The sequence below is a fragment of the Amblyomma mixtum genome, chromosome 4 (assembly GCF_055824585.1).
Source record: "Amblyomma mixtum isolate Tamu chromosome 4, ASM5582458v1, whole genome shotgun sequence".
In the NCBI taxonomy this organism is placed as follows: Eukaryota; Metazoa; Arthropoda; class Arachnida; order Ixodida; family Ixodidae; genus Amblyomma; species Amblyomma mixtum.
In genome coordinates this window covers 108,360,280-108,388,166 of record NC_143015.1, presented here as the reverse complement: position 1 = coordinate 108,388,166, position 27,887 = coordinate 108,360,280, and the positions used below count along the sequence as shown (strand labels likewise).

At 49.7% G+C, this 27,887-nt stretch overlaps 1 protein-coding gene and 1 long non-coding RNA gene across 5 annotated transcripts in view; both read left to right on the top strand.

The window, feature by feature from the left end:
• The window catches only part of LOC149347775 (uncharacterized), a 240,320-nt gene that overhangs the window by 23,264 nt on the left and 189,169 nt on the right, over positions 1–27,887 (top strand). The window lies entirely within an intron of this gene.
• On the top strand, positions 529–25,888 carry LOC149347780 (uncharacterized). The gene is made up of 5 exons (XR_016292631.1): positions 529–538; positions 3,137–3,189; positions 5,793–5,870; positions 11,063–11,176; positions 25,527–25,888. It is a non-coding gene; the product is annotated as an uncharacterized LOC149347780 (long non-coding RNA).

Below are 27,887 nucleotides of genomic sequence, written 5' to 3'. Positions count from 1 at the left end.
GGCCAAGCAAGCCATCGCCGCATGCCGGGCTGCCAGGGTCATGAGCTTCCGGGACCTGAACGTTTGAGTGCAGTGGGGCCGTGCGGAGGCCCAAGGACCGACGTGACCAAAACTCCCTTGTTCCAAATAAAGTTTTCATCATCATCATGACCTGGGCTGCATACCCTGCACCTAGAAAGGAGTGCTTTAGAGGATGGTTGACTCTCTTTTTACACCTATTTAGGTTAATTCGTGTTTAGGGTGCACTATGCTACACAAAATCTCCACAAAAAAAAATTTTAGAAATAATTGTTGGGTCTTTCTGAAACGCCTGGTATATAGAAGCACAACCTAGTCATTGACGTGTTATTGGCGGCATTGTTAAGTAACCAATCAGTAAAGTTGGTCCGACATTTATTGTTCAACATTCTTGTCTAATAACTGCGTGTATTCTCCTTCGCAGAGGAGCTGTCGGCGAATTCGATGTGGAAGCGCTGACCGAAGGCGCTCTGTGGAAGCCGCAACGAGGATTTTCCAACTCCTCAGCGAGAGTAATAGCGTTAGTATATGCATTCGGCCTCTTCCGTAATATTCTGAGCGTCGGGAAGCATCGACGCAACACCATAATCCGACAGTTTCACACGGCCGCTCCGCGCATGCAAGCCTCTTCTCCTCCAGCTCCAATGGTCGAAAAGCGCAGCTCCTACTGCGCATGCGCAGTTTATGTTAGTGACAGGCGCATGCGCCAGATGGCGGCAGCAAATAGACCTCTGTTTATAGCCTTTCTGGATATAAACGGTGCATACGATAACGTGAACAGGGAACTCCTGTGGAGCATATTGAAAGATTTAGGTATTGGTGATGAGGTAATTGATTTTCTACAGGAAATCTACCGAGATAATGAAGTTGAAATTGCATGGGAAGGGAAAGAAAGTACCACAACTGTGGGGGTGCACAAAGGATTAAGGCAAGGTTGTCCTCTATCACCGCTGTTGTTCATGCTTTACGTGATAAATATGAAAAGAAGGCTAGAAGAAAGTAATCTGGGTTATAATCTATCGTACAGATTAGGCGGAAATGTAGTTGAGCAGCGACTCCCGGGTTTAATGTATGCGGACAATATTGTACTGTTAGCAGATAGCCAGGAAGATTTACAAACTTTGGTTAATTGCTGTGGAGACGAAGGAGACGCTCTAGGATTCAGTTTTAGCGCAACTAAATCAGGTGTGATGATTTTTAACGATACAACTGATCAGGTGCTTACAATACAAGGCCACGAAATACCCAAAGTGGCCGAATACAAATACCTCGGGATATGGCTAAACGAAGGGTAGATATACACGGAAAAGCATGAACAGGCTCTTAGGGCAAAAGGACGAAGAGACGCCGGGATAATGAAACATAGGGCATTATGGGGGTACAACAAATATGAAGTACTAAGAGGTATTTGGAAAGGAATAATGGTGCCGGGACTTACTTTCGGCAATGCGGTTCTGTGCTTAGGGCAGAAGTTCAGTCGAGATTAGACGTAAATCAGAGAGCTGTTGGAAGATTAGCACTAGGTGCCCACGGCAAAACCACAAACGAGGCAGTACAAGGGGATATGGGCTGGGCATCGTTCGAGGCACAGGAAGCTAAGACTAAAATACTATATGAAGAACGCCTGAGGAAATTGGACGAAAACAGATGGGCAGCTAAGGTATTTAAATATTTATACAGAAAGAACGTTGACTCACAGTGGCGGAAAAGAACTAGAAAACTAACCAGTAAGTATGCCGGTCATGAGGACGGAGAAAGAAAGAGCATTAAACGACAGGTTAAAAACGCGGAAGTTAAAAATTGGATGAATTCAATGGAAAAGAAACATAGTGTAGAACTATATCGATTCTGGAAAAGGCAGATCAGGAAAGAATTTTTCTATGATAACTGAAGAGGCAGTGCCCTACTTTTTGAAGCTAGATCAGGGTGTCTCAGAACGCGCAGCTACAAAAAGAAATTTAACGAAGAAGATGACACATGTGCAGTGTGTGGTAGATCTGTGGAAACAATTGAACACCTCATAATCAAATGTGATGGTATCCATCCGGAAGTCGATGCAGGCGCAGTCACTCTTTCTGAGGCCCTAGGGTTTAAAGATAACAATGGTCATGTAAATAAATCTACAGTGGAAGTCAGCAAAAAGCGATTGGAGGATTGGTGGCTGAAAAGCAGAGATGTGGCATAAGGTTAGAATTGTAGGAAACCGTAGGCAAAGGTGATGGAGAATCTTAATGAGAATTGCCAGCACAGTAAGCAAAAAAATAATAATAAATAAAGAAAAGCTGAGCATGGTGGCAATTGCCACCACCCCGTTTCAAAGGGGGCGCTCCTATCCATTCATCCATCCATCCATCCACCACTTCGCAGGTGTGGCTGGTACCTCATAGAAGCAGATCGTGCCAGTGTCTCCCGCGTGTTTGTCTTCACTTAGTAGGGGATAAATTTTCGCCACTCCCAAGAGGGCGCCACTTCTTGCGAAAAAGGCGGATTAGGGACGAAAGCAACTATCTGTACGAGGAAAGTTCAGCACCACTGGAGGCGCATCTAAACCAGCCGCCACTGAGTGCTGTTTTCTAGGCTGCTTTGCACTTCTTTTGCCACTGGTGCCTTATTACAGCAAGCACCGAGGGTTGCATGAATATTAGCGATGAATATGGCCGAGGCTTTAAGGTACCAGCTATACAGAGCAGGCGTGAGCTGATGAAGAAATTAGCAGCTCATGACGTGGCGCGTGGCTGACTACCGATGTAGTAGTAGGCGTAATTTGGCCGAATCCTCCTGAACGACTGGACTAATCACATACCGAATTCAACTTTCGTTCTGTAGAAGGGAAGACTAAAAGGACAGAATGACATTCGGGAGTTGTAAATACGAGCAGTGCACAAGGGTAAAACGTCATTTGCCTTTAAACAAAATACACCTGATTCTGCGTCAATACGAGTTCATAAATATATAAAGGTAAAATAAAGGCATCGGAAAAGGTGAACTGCTGTAAAACCGGAATAGTAAAGGAGTGAGCTCCGATAATTGTTTTAATTTAGCGCCGGAATAGTAAAGTAGGGATTGATTTGTATATATGTCGTGATTGTTACTGAGAGTCATATCTCCTTAACCGCAGCTGACTGCTCCTGTCTCCTGTCCGGTTCATCCATCCAATCCTCCTCTGAACAGGTGCGTGAAAGGGTCCGTAGCACGAAATCCTTGCTTTTGGCATCCCGCAGCCTCCGGAAGAATTTCAATGCGCTTTTCTTCTTTAACGTGCACTCGCAGCATGCGGACGTTTTGTATTTAGCCGTTATAACAAATGCGGCCGCCGTGCCCGAGATTCTGTCCTGCCACCTCAAGCGGCCATGGCGTTTTCCTTCGCAAAGCAAGCTGTACGATTGCTTGAGCGAACAGGTGCTCCCTGCCAATGATTTGTCATCTTTCGTGTCGCCATTCAGATTGTGGGCAAAGCGTTGTGGCGCTGGGCTTAGTATTATTCTTATGTACACATTTGCACTGTGAAGGCAAAGAAGGCTGCACAGTCCCGTCATACGTGAAGTCATGATAAAATAGTCTGCTTTGTTCAATCCTGACAGAGGAAACCGGTTGGATATGGGGGAGGGGGGGGAGAAGGGTCTGTGTCTGCTGTCTTATTTGAAACACGTTAGTAAAAGCGCGTTTTTACACTGCGATGCCTTTTTTCCTTGTGTCAAAATACCGTCATTACCCTATTCTAACGTGCATCCGATACTCATACTGGCGAAAACGGAAAATCAATTTAGTGTTTACTTTTAGCATAGCCTGAACCACTTACTGCGCGCAGCCAGTGCGCACGCGCAGATTGGTCGCAACACAGTAGGCGTGTGCCTAGCTGGCCAGCACGTGGCACCATCTCCCGCCTTCAAGGCGATCTGCACATGCGCATTGACGGCGCGCGCTACGCGGTGAGCGGTAGCTGTACGCCCTGCGCTAAATATCAATATACGCAGCAGGGCATAACTCAATGCGAAGCATGCAAACGCAAATAGGTTTAACCGCCATCTTGTGATGGCAGTGACGCTGAGCTTTTCGAAGCGTACTTGCGGTTTTGTAGCGAAAGCTACACTACTATAGCTGGGACGCATTTCGTCGTGAGCCTCCGAATGACCATGAAACGACCTTGAGATAAGTCTTGGCTGGTGTCGCAGTGCACATATACTTAACCATGTGTATCCCACTTAGCAGACCACCCTTGACCTTCAACGTTGACCCTGACCTTTGACCTTGAACTTCGACATTGAATTTTCACTTTGTAAGTCGTCGACAGACGTAGTAAGAAAGCCACGTGGTAATCACGTTGTCACGTGATTCAGTTCACAGTTGTGAAATCAGGTATGGGGCGTATATAACCACAGCTCTGCGCTTGACTTATACGATGGAGGAAGGAGAGTGCGCTGCGGAGCGCAAGTGTAGTGAACTACACGAAAATAACTGTTTTCACCTTCGCGATATAATCTTACCGTTTAATCAAACAATAAAAGCTTATTAGTTGATTTGCTCTTGATCATTTTTTTGGTGGCTCAGTGGTTATGGTGCTCGGCTGCTGACCCGAAAGACGCGGGTTCGATCCCGGCCGTGGCGGTTGCATTTCTTTGGAGGAGAAATTCTAGAGGCCCGTGTACTGTGCGATGTCAGTGCACGTACCCCCAAGAACCCCAGGTGGTCGAAATTTCCGGAGCCCTCCACTACGGCGTCTCTCATAGCCTTAGTCGCTTTGGGACGTTAAACCCCATAAACCAAACAAAACCAAACCGAACATTCCGGCAAGCCACTTCTGACCACCTGGCAGACCGCTTGCTTATGTAGCTTTCGATACGTGAAACTCGGCTCGGCAGAGTTGAACCGCTGCCTAACTTTTAGTATGCGATTGTAATCCGCATGCAATTTTGAGACTGTTCTCATGGAAAAAGCATTAAAATCAGCCAATTACGGTACGTGATTAGTGCATCTGTCATTACATACTGAGATCTACAGTTTCCTGAAAAAGTCGTTTGAACAGGCATTGATGATGAGTACTCAGTACATACCAGGTAATTATTTTCAACGTTCACAGATTTCCTTTTAAACTGGTACACATCAGTGCAGTCTATGCAGGTGTATTGTACAGCAGGGCAGGCATTACAAGCGTCAAGATTATATTGCGAAATTAAAGGATGTATGCATCGAAGACGAGCCCAGTTTCTAATATTTTTTTTCTTTATTGGCAATGGCGTTCGAGATCTATATACGTATTTGACAGCTCATTGAGTTGTCTCTGTCGCGTTCCACATTTATATAATGGTGTGACCTGAATTTATAATGCAACAAATAGACAAACCGTTTATGTATCCTCTGACGTAAAAGCAGTTAACATGATATCGGCGACGGTACTATGCGCACGGACATTTTATAAATGTGCAACGCGGAAGGCTAACTCATGAAGCTTTTAAATGCATAATTTTGATGTTCGACATTTCGAATCCCATTGGCCTCTAAGGAAGATAACTGTATTCACCTTCGCGATATAATCTCACCGTTTAATCAAACAATAAAAGCTTATTAGTTGATTTGCTACTTGATCATTTAATCATTGGGCTGTGTCACCCTCTGTTTCCGCCTTGTTGCTGTACAATCCAGCTGAACAAGCCGCACCGAAGTATCGCTCACAGTGTTTAAAATCACAAGCTGTAAACATTAAAACAAAATAACTCTCTATAGTATATTATCTTGTGTACGATGTAGCCTGCAAATTTCTTGTCACACGTTTGCAGAGTCGGCGTTTTCTTCTGGACGTGGTACCCTCGGTTCGGCGAGTCGTGCCTGGCGTTGCCTTCTGCTGAAATGCGAAGGTGAGTTTGCAGCTTCTTTTGCAATGCACCATTGTAGGTTACTACACTGTGTTAGCAGCCACTTAACTAACAGCTGGGTATGATTTCACCTATGTGCCACATTCAGTGTTGTGTGCATCATAGATTTGTTCGTGCACTCTCAACAGGAATACGCTTGCATGGGAGTAAAGCTCCTTCCACACGCTGTCCTTCCATACGCGCAAATATCTAATGGGAACGCCGCACTACTTTTTTAAAGGATGCTGGAAACAAATTTATTGATGTCCAGCATGCTTAATGTTTCCAGTCACGTTTCGAAAAACTTCGTTCACAAATAAGTTCTGGACAAGTGAGTGGTTTCAGCCAATTAAAGATTTTCAGCAACCTCCGTGGTGGCGGCTGCCGATCTCAAGGTCACGGGTTCAATCCCGCTTGCTGTACGGCGTCAGTACACGTTGAAGAGCCTCAGATGATCAAAATCACTCCGGAGCTCTTCATTACAGCGCTCCTCGCCCATGTGCCTCTTCGGGACTTAAACACTGCATATACCAAAGCCGTTCAGGGGCAGCAGCTGTATTGCGTGTATTTGCCGTTTCATTTGCATTCGTGTGATAGGTACTGTTTGTGAAGTTAAATACCATTAAACCAAGTCATTGACGCGCGTATAAATGCTTCAGGGTTCGTGTTTCAATGCAGATAATTGACCTTAGGCCTTACTTGCTATCATTTAACTCTCTTTTCAGTCACACTCAGCAATAAACCTGGATAATAGTAACGATCAGCCTGTCTTAGTAAGCGTGCACTCTATCTGCACTGTTTATGCAGTGTAATGGGGCTGCATACACTGTATACATGTAGGTCGTAAGCAGTATGACAAAGTTTCAGCATTCATTTTATTCATTCCTACATAATATGCGTGGCAAGCAGACCTTTTCTATTAAACTAGTTTTCATCTTTGTCTATAATATCTATACAGTTACCAGATTTACCGAAGAGGTAACCAGAAATCAATTCTTGCGCATAAAATTTCTTGCTTCTCATTTTTCTCAACTACTGTACACCGCACACATGACCGCGTTATGTGATCTTGGTAATAAAACTGGTTAGGGTGTCCAAAGAGCTGCACCTTTTCTCAACACCCAACTTATAAATTGCTTATATGGAGGCCCTATAGACGTACAGAGGTGGTCAAAAGTTCCCAGGCCACAGGGTCTACTTTGAACAGTCAGGCTCTTAACACCGCTGTGAATCTAGTACGCTTGTGAAAGGTAAGAATGATGGTTTCCTTACTCCACATAGATATATTATTCTTCGTGGACGACGTAAATACCCAGCCACATGGCTCAAAAGCAGACCATGTGGCCTGGAAACGTATGACCAACCATGTACATAAGGTGGAGTACAGGTGCTTCTACGGGCAGTTGGTGGGAATGCGCATCTCTTGCTGCAGCAATGTTCTTTTTAGTGTTTCGCATTCTAATAATCCTCATTTCACCCTCGACGACGACGTGGTGTCCAGGGCGAGTTTCAGCAGCCGAGAAGCACGTGCAACAGCGAGAGCCGGTGTACCGGGGCAGAAGAGTGCGAGCAAGTTACTTCCGCAAGCAGTCCTCCCATCTGGACGAACCCCACAACCGCGACGAAGGCGCACAAGTGCCTCCCATTCTCATTTAAAAGCCGTCTTTAGCAACGTGCAATCGCAGGGGCGTCTACAGCAATGTAGTGTTGAACATATTGACGATCGGTAAAGCCCCTCATGTAAAGCCCTCACCCAAGGGCCCCTGAGGTATCTGGAATAAATAAATATATCAAGCATGGCGTAATAAATGGCATGCTAAATGGCCTGTCATACTGAATCTTTGTTTTGACATTACGACAGCCGCGAACCCATCATCCAAAAGGAGCCGCGGTAATCTATTTTTGCTCAGAACAGTAACTAAATGTGCTGATGGCTGATAGCCTGAAATTGCCCATTTTCCGACACAGCGGCAGTCTTCGCTAATGCCACTTCGAAAAAAAATACGGAGGATGCTGCGATACCGGGCCTGCAGCACACAGCGCCAGAGCCGGATAATTTTTCTCTAGTATCCTTAGCACCAAACTACCTTTTCGAAAGCCATCGTTCGTCGCATTCTACGCGCTTTTGCCACTACGGATGCTAGATAGGGCGCACACAAGCCTGCGGTTCAGTCAACGAGGCAGCTGTTCGGAATGTGCTCTTAAACATCGCTGAAACTCCATGCTACGTAGCTTCGCCCCAGCGCATATTGTGCAGTCTCAATTTTTGAGTCTACAGAGACGAAAATTGGCTTTGAGAAGGGCAGAGTCTCATTTTCGCAGGCAGTGGAAGAGTTGAATTGGGGAATTTGGATTTGGGGGAGTATGGTGAAAGCTCGAAAGCAGCCAGTCATTAACGATCGCCATGTAAGGTTTAGCGCGCCGCAGCGGCACTTGGACCCCTAGGGACACCTACGGTGCCTAAACGCACGTACACTGACATCGCACAGGACACTGGGGCCTTTTGAGTTTCGCTTCCAACGAAATACGGTGGCTGTGGCAGAGATGAAACCAGCGACCTTAGGATCAGCAGCAGATGTAGTAGCAACTTTTAACCACAGTAAATGGGTCCACCCAGTAGTATAACATTGATTCCGCTATATTGTGGGCGGCCCTGAAGAATGCTAATTGAGATATTGGCCGCTCGGCCAAGATGTCCTGCATTTTAATGACGCCGCTCTCCCAGAGCATGTCTTAGGGAACCTTCCCTAAGCGGATTGCAATGTATAAGTCTTCTACTGTGTATACAGAGCTCCTATTTTCTTTGTCACAAGAATAAACAGTTAAGCTTTCTCATGTTCACCCCGTCTTTGTTTCAACTATCATCATCTGATGTCCAAAGAATCCCCAGGTGGTGGAAATTACCGCAGCCCTTCACTACTAAATCTCTCATAGCTTGAGTCTCTTTGGGACGTTAAACCCCATAAACCAACCAACCAACCAACCAAATCCCTCCTAACAGCCCGGTGTGTCACTTGGTGAACGCTACTCCACGGATGCACTGTGGCGCGCGCACAAGTTCATCCAGTTGTGCGCAATAAGTCCTTGCTGCGTCACAATCAACGAAGCACAGAGTTTACATTTGCAGCTTCAAAACTGTCTCACTATATGTTTAAAAAACTGTGGGACACAAAGGCGGCTGACTGTACTAAGTGCACCTGTTTGGCTCCAAATGGTCAGGTCTTACCCTAAACCCTGTCTTAACGCACTGAGTTAGGTATCAGTCGTTCATCACCACTCATTTTTTCCTCCTGTGCTCAGGAGCCACGTAGGCCCGGCCAGCTCTTGGATTACTTAAGACACCTCGATGAAGGAGGTTGATAGCAGGGGGATGAAAAAATTATGTGAGTTGCGCAACCTTACGGCCGGTATGCAGGCGCATCCTTGCTTCCCCCTGCAGGCTATCGCAAGGCCGGGTGACACATTATTCCAGGACGGCGCACCATGCAGCAGCCGGGGTTTCCGCCCTTGGCCAGTCCCTTCGTCACCAGCTCCCCAGCCACTCCCAAACATTTCGTACACATTACTGTGGCACAGCGCCTGCCGCTATGCGAACGCTCACGCACACAACTACACATGACGTTCCTTCCAGTAGCTGATGATGACGACGATGTCCTCAGGCTTAATGGCACATACCCACGGCGGGGGATTGGCCAGGGTGCATAGCGTATACAAACGTACACATGTACAAGGAATGGAGTATTTTGATAATTTTGTGACGTATAGCTAGAATTTGTGCAAAACAGAAAATACGGAAAAGAAAAAGTGGAGAATTTACACTCTAGCACAGGAATCTACCAGATGACATTACATAATCGTGAATATAATCGCACACTAGTTTCAGGGCATGTCCCTTCGCGCTTGCCCCGAAGGATAGGAGAATCGGAATCGATACAGGAAGCCCGGGTCGAGCGAGGGGGATGTCTGGCTTTCGCTCTTCAGCCCGAGGACATCATCATCATCACAATACTGAGCACTGTCCTGCAGTGTCTTTCGTCCAAATGCGGGGCTGATCGGCGGGAAGGCACGACAACTTACTGCAAGACTTCAGAGTCGTGACAGGCTCGATATGGGCGGCGTGGAGTGACCGCACTTCATAGCAGCGTGTAACACCTGCAAGCAGCACCTTTGCCGTAGCAGATGCGGAACCGTCAGACCAACTGCAGTTGGCAGTCAAGATTCGGCGTGCTCATGCGAGGAAGCGTCACCAGCGGCTTAACAAAGCTGTAGATGAAGCAGAAGGCGACGCCAACAGGCTTCATCATAAAACAGAGCACCGACGTCAGCCCAAGGCTGGGTGGCAAACACAAGAGGTAGGCTTCCGACCTAGCCGTATCCAGTCACGCCATCGCAGCTGCGGGAACAGCTTTCCGCTGAGCTGTTCGCGTTAAGCAATACCTTCGCCGATACATTTTTTTTTGCTGAGTAAACAGAGTACACACGCATCCATACAAAAAAAAAGCAGGCGTTTTAATTTCTGCGAGTAGTATGATTTCTTCAGTGGTGGCAGCATTAAGCGACAAGAACGCACCCTCTACTTCTTCTCTGGAAGCAGATTAAAACGACAAATCAGGAAGCAATAAAAAAACCATAAAATCTGTGAAACAGAACAAAGAATGTTCTCCCAGGACAGCTTCATATCAAGAAAGCCATTGTGAAAATGATAGAATAGCTATGCATGCATTAGTAATGAGTGCTACAGCCTTATGTACTACACAGTGCCATTGTCGGCGCTGTCATAATTATCCAATTAACAATCACCACAAACTACCCGTACCAAACAGTGTTTTAGGCAACCCTTAAACTTCAACTGTGCTCCTCTAGGCCAGTGTGACTCAATTCCGGGGGTGAACCCACCCCGGTGACTGCGTGAGTTCGACTGCCGATCAGGACGACGCAGGTTCAGTCCCTGCCACGGTGGCCGCGCTTCGATTGAGGCGGAATACAAGAGACTCTGTATTCTGTACGCTGTCAGTAGTCGTTCCCCGGTGGGCCAAATTAATTGCATTTATTAACCCGAAATCAATCCGCAAAGGTGTCTGTTCCTGGTCCTTTTCATTCGCTCCTCAATTTCAATGCCACACGGATTAGTTTAGGCGTCTACCCCTAACGCGTATATTTTTGCAAACCGCTTTCTTTTCTTTTTTATTGTGCAGGAACTTCATCATCTCGCTTGCTACTTCAGCACGAGTTGTAGACACACCCACTATTCTGTACGGCGACTGCGAGGCGACTGAAAAACTTCGAATGCATTTCGAGGGAGGCGAAAGGTACGCCCGCGTGCTGAGCGTTTTTAGCGCTTAAGAGCCCCGGGTGGTGTAATTAATCCGAAACCCTGAGGTGTGATGTACCTTAAAGAGCGTGTGTTGCTTCGGGACGTTAATCCCGACTCTGCAAATTTTTTTTTTAAAGCATAAGCTTTACTACTACCTGTTACGCGTTTCACCGAACTCCTTCACCTTCAGCCACTCCGAAGCTGCGTCGAAACCGATGAAGAATGGAAGCTTCGAAAGGAAAGGACACAATCATCACTGGCCCCCTGGAACAGTGGGCACCTCAGTCGCTCTTTAAGCTACGTGGCGGTAGTGAGAGATGTGCGCTGCATGCGTTCACAACGTTGTGGCAGGAAGGCGGTACACGATGGGCGGTACTTCTTCGGCGTTCAGCAGGTCACTAGCGTTGGCGTTGACAGCGTTATCGACTCGGATGACTTCTAAGGCGAAAGCCTTTAATGCCTCATACTGTCGTTAGTGTCAGCAGATGTGTCCTCGTTTCGGTCACGTGCCTTATATGGGCATATGCCAATCATTGCTGTATCGATACCTAATCGATGGCATTCGAATGACTAACTGAGTAATAATAGTTAAGCAATTATCCTAAATAATCTTTCTAGTAAGGCCAGTTAAAAAGTTACGAGGAACTTTAGCGGCTAAAGTGCTGAAAGGCGAAAGCCTGAGTGCTGCATTCTGCTACGTGATTGTTCACTGCACATTTTGTTGGCGCGTTAATTAACTGCCAATTAATGACGCTTAAGCTTCGCCTTTAGGAGTGGAACGCGACAGCGTGTTGTAGCGCTGCCACGGAGTCCAAGGAACGCCACCACCCGTTCGGCGCGATGCGTTGCCCTTTGAACGCAACGCTTTTTGAGGAAAGGAAATGGGGCTGTAATTCTCTGTCATCTCGGTGTACACCTGAGCCGCACCGTACAGGAAGGGAGGAAGTGTGAGTGAAAGAAGAAAGAGGGGCCGTAATGAAGAAAATGAAAATTATATTTGAGGAAAGGAAATTACGCATTAACTGTCTCACATATCTCAGTAGACACTAGTCGAAAATTGTATTTGAGGAAAGGAAGTTGCGCAGTAACTGTCTCTCATATTTCGGTGGACAGCCGTCAAAATTCGCCCGTGGTGACGTCACGACAATTTGAACCAATCCGAAACGCGGACAGTTTCGCCTTGCTCGTCGGTAAATTTGTTTCTGAGGAAAGGAAATGTATCTGTCTCTCATGTCTCAGTGGACACTTAAACCTCACCGTAACGGGAAGGGAGGAAGATAGCAGTGAACGAAGACACCGTATTCACTAGACGCACCTTTGTTCATTCCAAACCTTCATGCTGGCATGGATAAAGAAAAAAAAAAAGTGCTGGCATGGCGGAGTGGTAGCATGCTCGACTCGCACTCCGGAGACCGGGGTTCGATTCCCAAGCTCGGCCAATTTCTTACTTGGTTTTATTTATTCATCTGGTCTGACTAGAAAGTTTAATTAGACTAATTGGTTAAGTAAGCAATTAACTAAACTCAAACTTACTTGGAGCATCACTATACGACCCCTTTAATTGGTTGCATGGTTACATGGTTGCCAAAGTACTATTGGCTCCGATTGAAATTCGCGCACTGTGACGTGACGACCGTTTCGACCAATTGAAAACCGTGACATTTCTGTCGACAGCTCTTGCTTACAACGATGAGGCATTAAAGGCTTCCGCCTTAAAAACAAATAAAACCGAGTACGATATCCGTCGAGTTAGGGAATGTAACCAGGGTCTCCAGAGTGCGAGACGAGCACGCTAACCACTCCGCCATGCCAGCTGGATGGTTTGGGATGAACATAGGCGCGTCTAATGAATGCGGTGTCTTTGTTCGCTCGAATCTTCCTCTCTTCTCATTACCGCGAGGTGCAGGCGTCCACCGAGATATGAGACAGACGCATTTCCTTTGCTCAAAAACAATTTACCGACGAGCAAGGCGTACGGCTGAACGGGCGATGGCGTTGCCTGGACTCCCTGCAGCGTTGCAAGACGCTGTCGCGTTCGACTCATAGAGGCGAAGCTTAACATCTTAACCGCACATCAGTAACACAAGCAGCAACACCGCGCTTAAGGCTTTCGCCTCACCGCACTTTAGGTCAGCAAAGTGCCCCCCTGAATTTTTTAGCGGTAGGGAAGGGCGCATAACTGTCTCCCCGGGTCAATTGACGCCTCAGTGGCACTTTCAGGTATGTGGTGGGGATAAGAGATGGGGGCTCCATGCGTTAGCGCTGTCGACGTTGTGGCAGACAGGCGGCATTGCAGCACTTTTTGTTGGGCAAGATGATGCATGTCGTAAGAAAAGAACAGTAGCGCAACCAAGACGAACACAAGAGAGGACCACACAGGACTAGCGCTAAACTTCAGATGAAAGTCAGATGAAAGTCAGCGCTAAAGTAAGATGAAGTTTAGCGCTAGTCCTGTGTGGTCCTCTCTTGTGTTCGTCTTGGTTGCGCTACTGTTCTTTTCTTACGACACTGCAGCAATTGCCCGCAGCGTTCATTGGGTGAGCAGACTAGCTATCTGTTAACTGCCACCTGCGAGGGTGGCAGGGTGGGCGCCCTGTCTATTCAGTGTCCGGAACGCACTTAAAGTTACAGACGCCAAGGCGAGTCTAGTTGGCCGATACACCATAACTCTCGCTCTCTAACCAGGTTCAGCAGTTAAACCGCAGCTAATTTTCCCCCTGTCACTCACTTTAGTGCGTCGTTCGTATGTACGTGCCACGCGTCCATGGCCACGTCCCCACAGAGGTGAGAGGCATATGAAGCCAGTCTGCTTGGCGATACCAGTGCACGTCAAAGAACCGCGGGCGGTCGAAATCAATCCACAACCCTTGACTGCTGCGAACCTTTGACAGCCTTTTTTTAACCCCCCACCATCCTCATGCCGCGCTTTTGACGCAACGTTTATTGCAGGCTTTTATCTCCCAAAGTGACTCAGGCTATGAAGGACGCCGTTGTGAAGGGCTCCGGAAATTTCTACCATCTGGGGTTCCTTACTGTGGAATGACGTCGAGCAGTACATGGTCCTCTAGAATTTCATCTGGATCGAAATCCGACCGCCACGGCCGGGATCGAGCCCGTGTCTTTCGGGACAGCAGCCCAGCGGCATAACCGATGAGGCACCCCGGCGACTGAATGCGCTCGATTAACAAGCCGGAGTTCCAGGGTTCGAACCTTGCCGCGGCGGTGGCTGCGTTTCGATGAAAGCGCAATGCAAGAGGCGATAATGAGTTGTGCGATGTCAATGCACGATAAAGATACCCAGGTGGTCTAAATTATTCCAGAGCCCCCCCACTGCGGCACCCCTTTCTTCCTTTCTCTCTCACTCACTTGTTTACCCCTTCCCTTACGGAAGAAGCGACAGTTACTGCTCCGTTTCCTTTCCCCCCCAAAAAACAAAGGCAAAAAAAACAGGAAACGTCTCGTGACTAATGCCGAAGATATCGATGCCAGGGGGAGCAGGAGACCAGTGAGCGGAGGGAAGGGAGAGCGCGTGCGGGAGCGTGAGTGGCACTGGTGGCGTGGCCTTGCGCCAAACACGACGTGTCTCCGGATTCAGTGCAAGAGATGGTGGTGGTGGTGAAGAGCATTTATTTAGTAATTTACAGAGAGGTGCTCGGGGAGAGGCCCCTAATGGGTCTCCCCCTTACAATACTAGGCGGAGTCCCTCATTCCGGGATCCCGTTGGTCGAGACCGCTACACAAGTCCGCCGAACCAGGTCCTGTTGGGCCGATAGTTCCTGGCAGCTGAGCAGGGCCGCCTCCCAGTCCTCTCGGGTAGGGGAAGGGGTGATTGGGGGGAGAGAAGGATTTTTTCTGCATGCCCAAACCATGTGGAAGGTGTCGGCCACCTCCCCACAGAATGAGCAGCGGCCGTCAAAAGAAGGATTAAAGTGCTTGAGAACCGCCGGACACAGCAGGGTGTTTGTAAAAAGCCTGAGGAGAATTCGTTCGCCAGCTTTACCCAGTCCATTCATAGGAACTGGGTATCGCCGGTGTTCGGCACGATAGTGCTCAGTAATTTCTTTAAAAGAAAGGAGAGGGCTGTGATCTGGGTTAAGCTCCTCCCAAGGGACGCCTGGTGCCCGGTGAGCGAGTGCGCGGGCTGCCTCATGGGCGGCTTCGTTACCTGGCATGCCTTGGTGGCCGGGGACCCATATGATTGAGCGATGAGTTGGATCGCCGTGGCGAGTACTGCGGTGTAAAATTTGTTGAGCGAGTGGAGTGATCCAACCGAACTCAAAGTTACGACAGGCTCCGCGAGAGTCTGTGAGGATGAATTTAGAGTCGGGATGGGAGGCTGCGAGGGCGATCGCCACCTCCTCCGCATGCGTTGAGTTGGGTGCTCTGAACGAGAGGCCGTCCACCTGTTTTCCCTCGTGTATGACTGCAGTCGTGTACCATTCCCCCCTGGAGCGGTAGGGTCCTGCAATGTCGACGTAAAAGACGTGTTTTTTTGAGCCATAGTGGCGGTGCAGGGCATTCGCCCGCGCCTGGCGCCGGCCATTATGGTCCTCCTTGTTCATCTTAGTCGGAAGGGGTCGAACGTAGAGGGCGCTTCTCCACAGTTCTGGCACTCGAACCCGTTCCATGGTATGGTGATCAGGTCTGATATGTAACCGGTCCAAGAGGCGGCGACCGGACGCGGTCTGGGCGAGACGCGTGTATTGGTGAACGAGATGCGCCTCGCGGAGTTCTCGATAGGTGTTCACCACCCCCAACGCGAGGAATCGCGCGTTGGAAGTGGATATCGGGAGGTCGAGGGCTCTCTTGAAAATTTTGCGGAGTACAATCTCCAAGTGATCTTCGTCATGTTTCCGTAAGCGGAGGTAAGGAGTCGAGTACAATACTCGACTAGTTACGAAAGCATGTGCGAGCCGCATCGCATCCTTACTTCGCAACCCTCCTCGCTTGTTGGAAACGCGGCGAACCATTCGGCCCACTTGGTCGCCGACTTTGCGGAGTTTGGCAAGAGTTGTGTCTGACTTACGGTGTTGATTAATGAAGAGACCGAGTATTCGTAGCTCCTTCGCTTCACGGATGGGGCCGCTTGCGAGAGAAAGCTGAACGGAGATTTTGCATTTCGGAGAAGATCGAATATGCAGAAATTCAGACTTGGACGGGGAGCACTGGAGGCCGCAGTACGTGGCATAGTGGTCAACTATGCTCGCCGCTGCTTGCAGGCATTCCTCCATCTCTCCTATGTTTCCCGTAGTGGCCCAGATGGTGATGTCATCGGCGTACAGCGCATGCTGAACACCACCGACAGCCGCCAGCTGTGCCGGGAGGTACATCATAGCAATGTTAAAGAGAAGCGGGGACAACACAGCGCCTTGTGGTGTGCCCCGCGTTCCCATCTCAAACGGGCCGTACTCGGTCTCTTGTATACGTATATAGGCCATGCGGTCTGTTAAGAAATCTTTGATGTAATTGAATGTACGAGGACCACAGTTGGTCTCGCTAAGGTGCTTTAGTATGACGCCGTGTTTTACATTGTCAAACGCACCCTTGAGATCGAGTGCTAGGACTATTTTGTCGTTGTGTGGGTGTTCTATGGGTTCGAGAACCTCGTGATGAAGCTGTAAGAGGATGTCTTGTGCGGACTTACTGGGTCGGAAACCGAACATGGTGTCGGCAAAGGAGCTCTTGCTCTCGAGATATTCTGAGAGGCGGTCACGGACCATCGTTTCCATCAGTTTTCCTACGCATGAAGTGAGGGAGATGGGCCGGAGGTTGTCTGTGTTTACCGGTTTCCCCGCCTTTGGGATAAAGGTTACCAATGATGTCTTCCAATCCGGTGGCAGCGAAGTGTCCCCGGTCCAAATGGCGTTAATATATTCGAGTAGGGTTTCGTATGCCCGATCAGGAAGGTTCGCCAATAACTTGACTGTGACCTTATCCCTCCCGGGCGCCGTCCCCCTGCGCATTTTGGCAAGAGCCGCGCGAAGGTCGTGAAGCTGGAATAGTTGATCCAGTTCCGGATTATCGCAGCCTGCATACGAATAATCCTGCCCGCGCGGGTCTTGATCCTGATTGAGGTATTGTGAGCGCAAGGTGTTCGCTAGCTGCTTCGTGTTTCCTTGAAAGTTGTGTATCGCGCGATTGATGTGTTTCTGGGTCTCCGAGCGTGTTTGTGTGGGGTCTATGAGACTCCTGAAGAGCCGCCAAGTGTTGCGGCTGGACATCTGCCTTGCTGCGCTGTTGCATCGATCTACCCAGTTAGTGTCTGCGAGCTGGGCAGCATACTCGGCAGCTTGCTGGGTGAGGTCAGAGATGCGAGCGCGGAGTTTACGGTTGTGTTTCTGCCGCCGCCATCGCTTAGTGAGGCTGCGGCGAGCTTCCCAGAGGTGCCTTAGGTGGTTATCCACGTCAGGTGCACGCTCCGTAAGCTGGATATGCTTTTCTTGTGAACGGAGTGTTTGCATGAGTCCGTGTGCCCAAGTGGAGTAGTCCTGTTCCATGAGAGAAGTTACTGGGAGGGCCTGGCGGAAAGTGTTCCAGTCGGGAAGTTTGGCTTGCGCAAGGGGGCGACGTAAGGGCCGAGTGTAAATGACAGTGTTCAATATGCAGTGGTCGCTACCGAGGGTGTCCTAGGTGTTGATCCACTCTGCGTGTTGGATGTGTTTCACGAGGGTAAGGTCGGGGCAGGTGTCCCGAGTGACGGAGTTCCCTACACGTGTTGGGTGGACCGGGTCGGTTAGAAGAGTGATGCCCAGCGTAGATATAAGTTCCGCCAACTTACGACCACGCGTCTCTTCCTTGTAATAACCCCACATGAGACAGGGCGCGTTAAAATCGCCCACTATCATGAGGGGGTCGCGACCCGCGATCCTTAGCGCTGCGCTAAAGATGTTAGAAAAAGTGGTTTTTGAGTTTCGGTGGGCAGTAGATATTAAGTATGTGTGCGGGGCTGTCTGTTCGCCGCAGGGGAGGACAGAGACCATCACATACGAATATTCCAGATTTAGGTTGAGATCAACCTCCTGCGCTGTGTAACCCTTATGGACTAGGATACAGGTGAACGGGTCTCGTTGAAAAGTGTTATAGCCCGTGAGCTTAACCGCATCTCCGGTTTCTTGCAACGCAAGGACTGCGGCGGGGTGTTCAAGGTTGTCAATTTACGCCCTTAAGTGGGCGCGTTTGGTCCTGTTTTTGAAACCCCGACAATTCCATTGCACAAGGGAAAAAACTTGCTGTCTTTGCGGGGGGCGGCGCCCTTTAGGGTGTTGGTTGGGAGGGGACGCAGCCATGTTGATTTGAAGGGAGACTGCCTTGGAGAGCCGGCACCGGTTCCGTCACCTGCGGCTGGATCGGTTCCGGCTCTTCCTTGAGTTCGGTTAGATCGATGGGGCGGTTGAATATTGATGGGCGGTTTGCGTCTTTGAGGGGCCCCATTCGGCGTAGAAGCCTGGGGTTTGACTCCAGCCATGTCTTAATATTGGCCGTCACGGTGGCCGTAACCGTGGCCGTGACTGACTTGAACAGGTTTTCTTGAATTTGGCCGAAATTTGACATCTGAGTCGCTAATGCGGCAAGGGCGTTTTCGAGGGCGGTGAAACGCGTGTCAGAGCTAGATGGTGTCGGGTCCACCGGCACTTGTTGCATCGGTTCCGGAGCTACCTGGGCAATAGGCGGGGAGGACCGAACCGTTTCTAGCGCATGAATTTTGGCCAGGAGTTGAGCATTTTGAGCCCGGAGAGTCTCGAGCTCACGGCGGAGGTCCGCAACCTCAGAGTTAAGGGGGGGAGGAGGAAGAAGGGTTGGTGGGGAAGAAGATAGGGGAATGCGGGGGGACGGAGGAGGCCCGTCTCGGCTGCCTACCTTTGGCTGTGATGTCTTCTTTGGTGTGCCAAGCGGACGGCCCTCGAGAGGCGGAAAATCCCCGTTTTGGAATACGGGTGCGCCTGGATCACGTGACGACTTTTGGCCTGTTGACGGAGGGGACTTGGAGACACGCCCGGGCAACGCGCCCGCCGGTGGCGCTGGTCCGGATGTGCCTTGCACCAGCTTGCTGCCAGGCGGGGGAACTTTTGCAGTGTTGTCAGCTCCCGGGGGCACTGCACACTGACGTTGCTTTCGTTGACCGGTTGGGTTTCCCGGTCGTTGCAGCCGCCGGAATTTTGCCTTGCAGTCTTGCGAGCCCGTAAGGTGGCCGCCACCGCAGACGATGCAGGAAGGGGTGCACTCGTGGGTCTCCAAGTTGCCGTCTTCGAGGACTGCGACCATTTGGCCGCAGTGTCCGCAGCGATTGCGTTGAGGATCCGGGCATAAGTCCGCACGGTGGCCGATGGTGCCGCATCGGAAACACGCGGGAATAGTCCGCTTGTATTCGCGTACCAAGGTCACGACACTGTTATAGTGCACGTAACGTGGCACTTTATGCCCCACGAAGGTGAGCAGGGCAATCGTCGACTTCCCCAGCTTGCGGATGAAGGCTATCTCTCCTCCGCGCCACTGGACTTTCGATTTCAGGGTGGTAGAAGTTTCCTGCTCATGGACGGTAATGATCCCCCTTTAGACTTCACCGTTGACTTCGGCGTGACCGACCATCGGGATGGAGCCTTTGGAAGCTTTCAGAGTAAATTCACGAGCGAGCGCGTTCGCCGCGTTCACGTCTTGAGTGGTGGCGATAACGATATTCTGGTCCCAGATGGGCCAGATACTAAGAGTGTCCACCGAGGAGGCATTAACATAGGCGCAGAGCAAAGCACCAAGCTCACCGTTCTGCAAAACCGTCTTCAGGGAGACCGTCATTCTGGGCTTGATGACGATCGTGAAGTCTTCTTTGCGGAGTCGAGGCATAGCGGCAGGCCGCCATTTCGTCGATCCCGCTGTTGGCTAGAGCTGATGGCTGGAACTTGAAGTATTTGGATGCACAGAAGCAGGGGCACTCACGGAGGGTCCGTTCACTGCCGAGGTGTTCAGGCGCTGCTGGCGTTTGCGAAGTGCCACCAACGAAAAGAGGCCTTCATCCACGATCTCCTGCGTCGGAGTGGAGGTTTCAGGAGAAGACGGGGCTTCTGCGACAACTTCTGTCCATGCCATCGTCTCGGGATCGTACCCGCGGCGAGCGGAGGCCGCCATGGCGTCCGCAGAGAACGCTGGAGACTGGCTGCTTGGCTTTAGGCCTGGCTGGGGCTCCCACGGGATGAAGACATAAGTGGGCCTAAAAGGCCCAAAAATTGGCCCACCCGGTCGAGAGCGATGTCTTCGGGTGCCGGGTGATGTTAACCGTCGAGTACAAGCAAAATTTTCGCGGTCGTAGGGAATTTTTCGATAATCCGGACGAAAATTGTCGGAGCCGAAATGAAGCGCGTCCGCCCGAGACGCGCAGCGCTGCTGATTCTCGCAAGAGATGCGGAATGCCGGTGTCCATGCCGCGGACAGGTCCTCATGAGAAGGCTCAGTGGGGGACTCCTTGAAGTTATCGTCGGCGCTCTGGAGGCCTCCTGCCATTTTCCTGGAACAATCGCGACCGACAGCTGGTTTCCACAGCGGCGGCCTCTACGGGCAATTGACACGTCATAGCATAAGGTGAGGCCTGTGGTCCACTTATACAGTGCGAAGCAGTGGCGTCTCCGAGGACAGCGAGGGTAGTCAGGTAATTTTTTATCCTGGCGATGTTTCTTACTGAAATTCTAATAGGGATTGTCGGCCGGTAATGAGATTTCTAGGCCTCTTTGCAGTAGTCGTAGCGTTCGACTTCGTTCGAGAGTCTGCGTTCTGTGCTCTGCCATCGCAAGTTTTAAGCGTTCCATGCCGGTTTTGTTCGACAGTCGGCACTCGAGGCTTTGCCAATGAATGAGAGGTACAGCCAGCCATTGCGTGCGTGAGCCGGGTCCCGATTTCTGGGTGATACGTCAATATACACAACTGCCGGCTTCTTCCAAGCTCTCGTGTGCTTAGAAATGTGTGCGTTCAGAATGCGGCGTCCAGGAAGATTAACCCGGGACACACACAGTCTACCTCGCAAATGGCTTTTGAGCCAACCCCAGGTGGTCGAAATTTCCGGAGCCCTTCACTACGGCGTCCCTCTAGCCTGAGTTGCTTCTGGACGTTAAACCCCAATAAAACCAAACACTGACGACTCACTGCCTGAGGTATACCTATCGCAGTGGCTGTGTGTGAGCGGGTCCGACTGCTGATCAGGACAACGCAGGTTCGGTTCCTGCCACGGCGGCCGCGTTTCGATTCGGGCTGAATGCTGGAAGACGCTGTATGCTGTTGGCTGTCAGTGCTCGTTAAAGAAACGCACACTAGGGGCACTTTGATTGCGTTTATTAACCCCAAATTAAACCAGGGATGCGTATTTCTTCATTAGCTCCTCCGTTCCTTTGCCTCGCGGACTAGTTCAGGGGTTCACCCTGAACGCGTGCGAACGGCTTGCTGTTCTTTTTATTCTGCAGGAACCCGTTCTTCTCGCTTGGTCGAAGCACTTCAGAATGCGTTTTAAACACACCCGCGTTTCTGTTTTTTTTTTTTTGCGGCGGTTTGGATGGCACCGAGGAGGCAAATTGATTTTTTCTTTTGGCGGCAACCGCTATTTGATGCATTGTAGAAAAAACCAGCGCTTACAAACACGGACAGAGGACAAGGGAAACAGACTGACGGCGCTGAACTTACAACTGAATTTTATTCATACGTACGCAGTCAATTTATACATTTACACAGACATGCGCAAAGACACCTTGTCAAACCCGGATACACTGTTGCCACTCACAAGCGTAAAAATAGAGAAAACAAAAAACAGCAATCATGCATTCAAGGCACGTGTGTCAATACCTCACCCTCCCTACCCAGAATGAAGCAGGCTCATTTCCCTCCCTGACAAGCTAATCGAGGATTTGCTTACGCATCCCTCGCCCTTCCTGATGATGTGAAATGCTCAGTGAATGATGAATGCAGTTTTCAAAACAGGTGTGGGATTAGTACTGCGTCCTTCATGGAACTTTTGGTTTTTTACCTCAACAACACGTATGTAGTGTGGGACGGCCAGTTTTATGTGCAAAAATCTGGGGTCTGCATAGGCTCTAAGGTAGCCCCCATTCTAAGCAACATTTTTCTAGGAAGAGTTGATAGACTAGTGGATGAAGAGCTGGCTGGAAGTGGCACTCGCATTTTCCGCTATGTCGATGATTTTTTGGTACTAGCAAAGTCTCCAAGCCCTGGTTGCGTGTCTCACGTCCTTGATGTTTTCGGCCGCAATGCTTCAGGACTAGAGTTTACACATGAAGTGCCTCAACAGGGATCCCTGCAGTTTCTAGATTTGAAATTAACCTTTGAACCGAATCATGTCTGTTGGGAGTACTCCCCTCGGAGCGCGAAACCGTTGCTCAACTATGGCTCCTTCCATTCTAAAGTGGTAAAAACAGGTATTGTTAAGAGCCGCCTTGGTATGGCTGTGACTAAATCATGCCACCATAGGATGGGAAACAGCCTCCTTACGCAGGCAAGCAGGTGCAGGGATGCAGGGTACCCGGAGGCCCTTATCGTGTCCTGTGCTGAAAAGATGTCCAAAAAGGTGAAGGCATCGGGCCACTCCTCAGAACTTAGTACAGGTTCTAAAGAAAGAAATGTGGCAGTTATGCCGTACATTCACGCAGTATCTCACAGGCTTAAGAGAGTAGGGGCTCGATACGGAGTAAGCCTGGTTTTTTCTGCTCCCAATAAACTAGCAAAAGTAGGGGCTGCAGTGCAGAGGAAACGCGAGGGGAAGGATAGTAAGAATGTTTGCAAAGTTAAGCATGGAAACAAGTACGTTGCCTGTAGGAAGGGAGTGGTGTATCTTATCCCTTTGTCTTGCGGCCGTGTGTACATCGGCCAGACGGGCCGTTGTATCAACATTCGCCTCACAGAACACGCCAATTCGGTCAGCAGCAGAGATAATAGAAATGTAGCACAACACTGCCTCACGTGTGATTGTGTTCCGTATTTTGTTGACACGGAAGTGTTGTTTGTACATCATGATCAGCGCACGAGGGAGATCGCGGAAGCATTTCACATCATCAGGAAGGGCGAGGGATGCGTAAGCAAATCCTCGATTAGCTTGTCAGGGAGGGAAATGAGCCTGCTTCATTCTGGGTAGGGAGGGTGAGGTATTGACACACGTGCCTTGAATGCATGATTGCTGTTTTTTGTTTTCTCTATTTTTACGCTTGTGAGTGGCAACAGTGTATCCGGGTTTGACAAGGTGTCTTTGCGCATGTCTGTGTAAATGTATAAATTGACTGCGTACGTATGAATAAAATTCAGTTGTAAGTTCAGCGCCGTCAGTCTGTTTCCCTTGTCCTCTGTCCGTGTTTGTAAGCGCTGGTTTTTTCTACAATGGATCACCACCAACTCGCCCAATCCTCAGTTCTTCTGCTATTTGATGGAGGCGAAATAGACGCCCGTGTGTCCCGTTATTAAATAATCGTACCTCATAGTGCATGTCTCGCTATCGGACATTAAACAAGAAATAATTTTTTATCTGATTAGCACGGCAGTCTGATCCTTCATGGAGCAGCACAGACATATGTTGGCATTTTTTTCACGAATGTGGACCGCATATAGGGAACCTGTGCTGTCCAGCTTGTGCTGCGGACAACCCGTCCCCGAGCAACCGACCCACACGGGCATGGAGACGTAAACTTGACGGCATTTTGAGCTGTGAGAGACGCGCGCCTCTCTGATAGCTTCTTCGTTTGAGAGCTTCATCACTGAGTGCGCACGCTAGTACTAATCGGCGTCTGGCGTCGTCAAAGCGCTGCAAAGTGTTTTGTTTTCCATCTCAAGGCAGTTGTGTTACCACGCATATTAGCATTAAAATATCGGGGCATTTTCGCAGCTTCTCCACGGAGCGGAAGTTGCGAGTGAGATGCGGCAGCTTCCACAGCAAGCCCACTGTGTTATGTGTCCTCGAGACAATCGTGCGTGGCCAGTATTTGTAAATGTCTGCGTACTGAGCACTAGCATAATTTGAGTGCGAGAGGGCCGCCGTCTCGGGTCGTGTTTAGGTGCATAGAAGCTCCCACTACCACGGGTCAAATACAGCTCTTGTATTTCTGCTTTCTAGCGCTTTAATATAAAGTGAATCACAACTGAAGTGAGAAATTTTGTAAGGTTGTCTTTAAATTCAATCCCAAGTGAGTTACAAATATTGTAAGACTGACTTTTCGCTATATTATGGGTGTAGTGACAAGAGGAGTTGGAGCCAAGATTATGAAACTGGAAACAGGGGGTCAATAGACGCCCGGTAGCCGTCCCCCCGATTTTCGGCGTCCAACCAACTGAAGAGCGTTTCTATGGCGTTCTCAATGGCGTTTCTAGAATTACAGGCTTAGGTGTGCTAGTCGCTGCCTCGCGCTCGAAATCCACGGCGAAGAATCTGTGACAGACATTCGGTAATGTGTTCGTGCCGGAGACGGGGACGCATCGCAAACGTTTTCTATATGGAGTGCCGGTACACAACCGTTGCAGCGGAATGGGCGGCAGCATTGAGCGCTTCACAGAAGAGCCGCCGTATCTGCAGGACCCGTGCGGCACATTCCAGGAAGAATTATACCCAGTTAGCCGTCATTTTCTTCATCGGCCTTAGCGCTGCTGTCAGCAGCCTCGATCCTCGCCTCTATATGCGGCTGCATACAACCACCGTTGCCGATCAGATGAGGCGCTGAGTTCTTCTATTGCAAAACCCTTCTACCTTTGCACGTCTTGCTGGCAGGAGCACTGCTGCCGCAGTGCAGAATGATGACAGCAGGCACGAAGCGCGGTCGCCGATTACCAATATTCGGGCCTCTAACCTCTTGGTGGAACCACGTATCGACGCCTATGCTTCAGGAAACCATGGCGACCGGCACTGTAAATTCTAAAATTTGGAAGGCGCGCAACACTTGCTTTGAATGTGAGGGCAAGGTTTTCAGCTTTTAATTTTTTTCTTTTCTAATTATCATTACCATGCAGTTGTAAGGCAACACATTCATATAGATCGCAGCGCGGTTTTGTTGACTATGAGTTGCGGGCTCGGCTCACAGTCTGAAAGACCTGGGTTCATTGCCCCGCACCTACGAAAGGTCGCTTTCGGACCACTGTTATTGGTCAACGCCTACGCCGGTTTCATTGCCGATGAGGCGTACAATTCTTTCGCATTTATAAAGTGGCCGAAATTTAGACAGTGGTAATGTCCAAACCAAACGCTCCGGCACTGCTCCAAGTAGACGAACGCAGCGACATGGCATTGCCATTGAAGGGATACGCCTTCATGTGATCTCATGTCCTCATGATCATGTTCTCATGATCATTGCTGAGCGCGAATTCTTGTTAACCTGCAGGAGGCTGATTGCGTCTCTCGCCAGGCCAGCGTCCCTGAAGGATGCGGAGCAATCTGGAGGCTGAAGAACCGCAGTGAGCGTCTGCAGCGCTTTCACCGCGTGGGTGTCAGCTGCGTACGTCGACGCCGAAACACCAGCCAGTGTCATCGTCCCACCAGCGGAGACAAGGTGCGGAAAAAGAACATGTATGCACCCCCTGAGGAAGGAGACCGCTACCAGCGTTACGCAGAAGTTGATATACTGTGCTGCACTGTGTGGGTGTGGTGCAGAAAAAAATGGAGGACGCTTTTAAGCTCCGCCTTTAGCAATGGAACGCGACAGCGCGTTGCAGCGCTGCCAGGGAGTCCACGGAACGACATCGCCCGTTCACGCAACCCCTAGCCCTTTGGAAACACCTTTAAGCGTAACGCATTTCTGAGGGAAAGAAATGGCGCAGTACTTGTCGCAGATCTCGGTGGACACGCGAACTGAACCGTAAGGGAATAGAGGATGTTGGGAAAGAAAGAAAGAAATAGGTGCGGTAATAATTAAAATTGGATTTGAGGAAATGAAATGATGCAGGAACTGTCTCATATACCGTGTTCTGCAACTTTATCGGCACAGGTTTGAAAAATTCTCCCGCCACAACCGTTGGCTCGTTTGTGGTGAAACCGCGCACAAAGCTTCCTTATTGTTGTCCGTTTTAAGGCATAGTAAGTATAAAAGTGGTACTTACCAGGTTTGGTCACGCGAGATGCGAAACCAGAAGCACCCGTTTTGAGATCGAGCCGTCGTCATCGAATTTCTGCCGAAATGTACTGGTGGCGCCATCTGGCATCGCTGAAGGAAAGCGCCGCGACGGAAGCGCCGAGGCGAGCGCTGCAACGAGCGTGGCGGCTTGATTTGAATGCGTCGTTCGGGCCATGTCGTCTCAGGTATCGCTTTTATAGTGCTTTACAATGCCGGCAATGTAAACCATAGACCGTTTCCAGGGTTATCTATGACGATTTACGCAATAAAAGTAAACAGCATGCGTTACTCTTCTCGAGCACTGTAGCAGAACGAGAACATTGCCTTTTCTCGGCATGCATGCTCTGTAGTCGCAAGGGGAATATGCCGGCGTTTGAACAGGAAAACAATAAGTCAGTGGCGGTATAAGGTGTGAAACGAGAATAAAAGACACTTTGTCGAGCTATTAGCAGGCAGAAGTTCGTGCTATAAAGTGCTCAGTTGTTTCAGTCCTCGAAGTGACCGCCGGCAGCGTCGATACACCGCTGCAGCCTCTGGGCGTATTCCTCAAAGACGGCAGCACGCATCTCGTCAGTGATTGTGGTGAACTCTTCTGAGATGCGCTCTTTCAGTTCTTCGACACTGCCGATGCTTCCAGCGCGGTACACCCTTGACTTGATGTAGCCCCACAAGAAGAAATCGCAAGGCGACAAGTCTGGCGAGCGTGGTGGCCACGGCATATTGGGGGATCCTCGCCCCATCCACCGACCTGGAAATTGCTCGTCTAGCCACTTACGCACTTTGGCAGCGTAGTGGGCAGGGGCACCATCTTGCTGGAACCTGCAAATCTCTTGCTGCATATGGCATTCAACCAGCTCCGGCAGGAATTCATCTTTCAAAATGCTTTTATAGGACTCAGCTGTTACTGTTTCTGAAAAAAAAACGGGCCGATCACTCCCTCACGCCAAATTCCACACCACACAACGATGCGTGGGGAGTTCACCGCCCTTGTGTGGATGAAACGAGGGTTCTCCTTTGCCCAAAAACGAGTGTTTTGCCTGTTCACGCGCCCGTCAACATGAAAAACCGCTTCGTCACTGAAAACCAAGTAGTCGAGGTGTCCACAGTCCGCATTGATCCGCTGCTGCTCAGACTGGCAGAATGCTACTCTCATGATCTTATCTGCCGGGCTTAGATTTTGGTGCACCTGCGCCCTATAATTAAGGCCGCCATCCCCTCTTTCTTAGAGCCCGGCTCACGGTCGACGAATGGACTCCAAACATCAGTCCAGCACGAGTGGAGGTCATATGGGGATCACTTTCAAACGCCCCCTCAAGTGCATCGCCAATCCCGTTGTGCCTCTTGAGTTTGTCACTTCTCACTTTCCTCAAGACCGACCCGGTTTCTTCGAACCTGCGCCGCCATTTAGAAACTGCGTATCTAGACGGTGGTCGACGACGAAATTTCAGTTTGAACTGCTGGCGGACGTAGCTCGTGGAGTCCAACTTTATCAGCCACACTACCGCCTGCGCCTTCTCCTTGGTAGTGTATGTCGGCATAATGCAGCTCTACACTCCACAGCAGAACGAAGCAAGCACGACTGAGAAAGCAGGGAAGAATACTAAAATCCAGCACCACAAACCAGAATGCAAA